The 5,000-nt window shown below is 39.5% G+C and overlaps 1 pseudogene; it reads left to right on the forward strand.

Moving 5' to 3' along the window:
* LOC122248807 (multicopper oxidase 3-like) overlaps positions 1-4,840 on the forward strand; it is a 15,443-nt pseudogene extending 10,603 nt beyond the window's left edge.
* Positions 4,841-5,000: the final 160 nt, after the last annotated feature.

Genomic DNA, 5,000 nt, shown 5'->3' on the forward strand with positions numbered 1-5,000 from the left:
AGAGAGAGAGGAGAGAGAGAGAGAGGGAGAGAGTGAGACAGAGAGTGAGACAGAGAGTGAGAGAGAGAGTGAGAGAGAGAGAGAGAGAGAGAGAGACAGACAGACAGAGATTCAGAGAGAGAGAGAGAGACAGACAGAGAGTCAGAGAGAAAAGAAAGTGACCAGAAGACATATTATTCCCACCCGCCAAGGTCCCTCATAAACCAGCCCCGCCTCTCGCCCCCTCCTCCCCCAAGCATCGTACCTTGACCCCCTCGCCCCCCTCCCCCCAGGCGTGCACCGAGGAGAGGGCATTTTCGGAGCCTTTGTCATGCGCCATCCCGAGGACGGCCTGCATGGTGCCTATGACGTGGATTCGCCCGATCATGTGCTGGTCATGCACGACTGGGTTCATGAGGTCACCACCAGCGAGTTTGTGGGATACCAACATGGTACCGCTGCCGGGTCGCCGAATACCATCCTCGTCAATGGCAGAGGGAGGAATTTGCACGCTCATGTAAGGGGATTTGATTTATGCTTGCAGGTATAACGACTTTCTTGTGACCAATGCTTAGAGGAATAACGACATATGCTTTTTGGTTAATGCTTACATTTGTAATGACTTTCTTGTGAGTAATGCTTATAGAGAGATAACGACATTTTTTTTTTTTTTTGGTACTACTGTTTACAGATATAACGTTATTCGTGTTACTGTACTAATGCTTACAGATATGACGGCATACTTTGTTTGGACTCATTAGCACTAACTTATCTTTGAGTCATCTTAGTTAATGAATTTCTGGTAGATTGCACTCACAATGAACTTCATTTTTTTTCAATAAGATGAACATAATTATAGTAAGGAGCTTACCGTAGTGGTTCATTTATTCATTCAAATATAATGTGAATGTTGAAAAAAAAAACATTCAAGATTAAGATGTTGGTGATAATGCATGTTATAAATTTGGTTGTTCTGAATCATGTGATGAATGCGACTGAAAAATGTTCATGTAACTTTGCCATTAAGTATCCCGACTACTTGAGAGACTTTTCGCGCGTGTGTGGCTGCGTCTTTGAGATTAATAAGTCTTTAAAGAAAAAGTAGTTTTATAATCAGAGGCGAACCGTAAGCATTCTTTTCTATACTTATTCTCATTTCTATCTATAGCCTTTCTCGTATATATATACACGTATATATGCACCACAATTTCTAAATAGGAAGAAAGACAATCTTGAAAAGGTAGCACAGTCGTATTCCTACTTATTCACACTCTTGCGAAACTTATTCTTCCAATGTATGCTTCACATCTTTTTCTTCGTCTTATTCCTCTTTCTTTCTTTCATTTTCATTGCATTATCACATAGTATTATTCCTACCATACGTCCATCACTCTCCTAGAAAAGAATGATACTAAAAAAAAATAAAAAAATTAGGGAACGACATCCCTCCACCCCCGCCTCCCATCTTCTACCTCCAGCATCAGGGCCAGGAGGTAGCGGAGACGCCCTTCGAAGTCGTGCGTCGGTCACCGGGGTTGCGTCAGCGCCTCCGCCTCGTCAGCGCCTCCAGCTACGTCTGCCCGATGATCGTCAGCGTTGACGGGCACCAGCTGACGGTCATCGCTACTGACGGCGCTGAGGTCATCCCCCGAATTGCTGACTCTTTGGAACTCAGCTCGGGTCAGATTCCAACCCTTTCTCTTATCTCATTGCTATTGGCTTGGTCTTCTATCTGGCTATTATGAACTGCCTCTTAGGAGCGAACGAAATATTGGATTTATTGCAAAGCGGTGATGGGAAAGCTGGAAGAAAATGTATCAGAATGTACCAAAATTAGATATGTCTAATTAGAGAAGATATATGATTGTTTAACTAAAGTAGAGATTTTTTTTTTCATCACAGGAAATATGTAAAGCTTAAAAACAATAACATTAGTATAACCAAAATCAGCGTACAATCATAAATGCATGAATCATTCAGTCAAAATGAACCACAATTGTTTAACCTATGAGAACTAAAATAAATGAAAAAATAGATGTATTCCTTTAATAATTAAAAGCTTCCGCGAGCGATTCGACATAGTTCTGGAGGCGAACCAGCCCATCGATAATGACTGGCTTCGAGTCAACGGGCTCATCGAATGCGCGTGAGTGTGCTTGTTTGGAGTATATTAATTGTGCACCTTGTTTAATCAAGTATTCAGGTTAACGTAGTCTAACTTAGTCTTAGTCTAACTTTGATTCGATTATCTTACCTTATTCTGTTCTAAAATATACAGTGTTTCTCCTTTTAATCTGTCTGTCTGTCTGTCTGTCTGTCTGTCTGTCTGCTGTGTGTTCTATTCTAACAAAGTGTGCCATATTCCAACCTAACACGTACAGTGCACATAATTTTAATCTAGCATTTGCAGTGTTCAGTATACTCATGAGACATATACAATGCATTTTTTTCTAACTAGACATACACTAGACAGTTCACTATATTTCAACGTAGTGAAAATTATACACTGCGCCCTTCTTTCTAATCTAAACATCATCATTATTACTAATCATACAGTGCATTTAATTCCATCCTAATATAGAGCGCGAATCATCTCATAGATTCTAATACAAGCTATACAGTACACCTTCTACAGTACACCCCATTTCTCCTGACGAAAGAGTCCAGCCAATAACCCGCGCCCATCATCTCACCCTCTCAGTTCTCGGATGGCCTTCCAAGGTGTGATACTCCGGTACGAGGGCGCCCCTGAGGAGCTCCCTTCGTCAGAGCTGAACTACGACCCTACTCCGCCAGGGACCGTGAGTACAACACTGAGCGCGTATTCCTAGGGTTGTTTAAGGTAGAGCTCTTCCTTTCGTCATGTATCTGTAGCTTTATCTACTAATGTATATGTATAGATATATAGATATATATAAACATAGATAGATAGATAGATATAGATATAGATATAGATAGATACATAGATACATAGATACACAGATACATACATACATATATATATATATATATATATATATATATATATATATATATATATATATATATATATATATATATATATATTAGTGTGTGTGTGTGTGTGTGTGTGTGTGTGTATGTGTGTGTATGTTTGTGTGTGTGTGTGTTTGTGTTTGTGTATGTGTGTGTGTGTGTGTGTGTGTGTGTGTGTGTGTGTGTGTGTGTGTGTAGTCATTATATGATTTATATTCTTTCTCTATTTATGTTATATTACTTTCATTTTAGAGAGACGCAGGTACCTTGGTTTAAGGTGGTTTTACTTTGTTTGATCATGTTTAGTTTACCCGTATTTTATGTATCATATCTACATATATTTCATTCATGTTTATTTTTGTTGCTTTTATTTAGTTTACATATTTACTGACATGTATATCATTTCTAGATAATTTATTTTATTCGCGTATATTTCATATTTTATAAGTTCAACATGTCATATCTTATTCATATGACTTTAATCATACATCTGGCATATTCTGCATATTCGATTTAAAAATCAAATACTTGATTTCATATCCTACACGTTTTATTTACACATATTTCACCCATGTCTAATTGATCACATTTCCCTCAAGTATCCCATTCCCTAACTGAACCACCCAGGTTCTGAACCCGCTCTTCCCCGGCCGCCTTCCTGACGAGGTGACTCTCCAGGACTTCGACTGCTTCACCCCTTCGGCGCTTCCTCAGACAGGCAGTTCCACCTCCTCCTCCACATGGAAGCCGTGAACAACACTCATATGTTCAACCCGGAATTATACCCCTACAACGCAAGTTCGTTTTTGTTTCGTGTTTGTTTTATCGTGACCTGGGGAGAAAAAGCGACTTGGAAGTGTTATGATTTTGGGGTTTAGAGTTTTGGGTTTATTTGCGGCAGTGTGTGTTGCAAAGCCAAGTTTTGCAAACGGAAACGGAAGCGTACTGTGTGTCTCAAGAAAAGATTTCGTGTCAGTCTACACGAGGACGAGTTCGATATGTTTAGGAATAGGGAGCATCTTCCTCTTTCTATGAGTGTTTAAATATTTTTTTCTGAAGGATTAATAAGCTTGTAAAAATGCGTAGTCTTCTTCAAGTGAAAGCGCCCTCTCACCACTTTGCAGTCTCGAAGGAGTGGCAGGTCAGCAGTCCTCGGATCAACCACCTGTCCTTCAAACTCCCACACTCGCCGCCTCTGTCCCAACCACAAGCCGCCATGTCGTCTCTCTGTCGCTACGGAGAGGTGAGGGATCGTGTATATATATTTTTTTTCAAAGTCCGAAAATACGGCCTATCTCTTTTGGGTCCGGAAATATTCAGATACTGAGATTTTTTTTCTGGGGGGGACATTTCAGTGTAATATGCTGTGGAAGCATTGATGACGTCACTCTGTTTCCGATCTCTAAGAAAGGTGTACTATTTCCGGCTAAATGGAGCTTCGATACAGTTTCACATACAGTGCATTGTATGTTGATACTCGTATATGTATAACTATATCTACTATATATTTGTTGGTCCTTGGACATAGATGTTGACTTTTTTGGGGGGTGAATAAATAGATAAATTAATACATAAATGAGTAGATGAATGCATAAGTTGATAAGTGAATGTCAATAAATACAATATACATATACATATATATATACATATATATATATATATCTATATATATATATCTATATATATATATCTGTGTGTGTGTGTGTGTGTGTGTGTGTGTGTGTGTGTGTCTATGTGTTTGTGTGTGTGTGTGTATGTATGTATGTGATTGTTCTAAGACAGTAGCCTTGTTTTGAGTCTTTACCTACTCGTTCCTAACCAGAGTCCGAATATTCTCCTTTTCCTGAGTCCTTACATTAACTCCTAGCCATGAGTCCTTACGCTCAGTCCTAACACTGACACGTTACATTGAGTCCTAACACTGCTCTTATACTAACACTAGTCCTAACACTAGTTCCTGCACCGACTGCCAACACTGAATCGTTATTTTGCGTCCTTACACTGAGCCTCACTTAGTCCTTAGTCTT

This window comes from Penaeus japonicus, unplaced genomic scaffold (genome assembly GCF_977035675.1).
Source record: "Penaeus japonicus unplaced genomic scaffold, GWHDUDI00000001_assembly GWHDUDI00000038, whole genome shotgun sequence".
NCBI classification, from domain to species: Eukaryota; Metazoa; Arthropoda; class Malacostraca; order Decapoda; family Penaeidae; genus Penaeus; species Penaeus japonicus.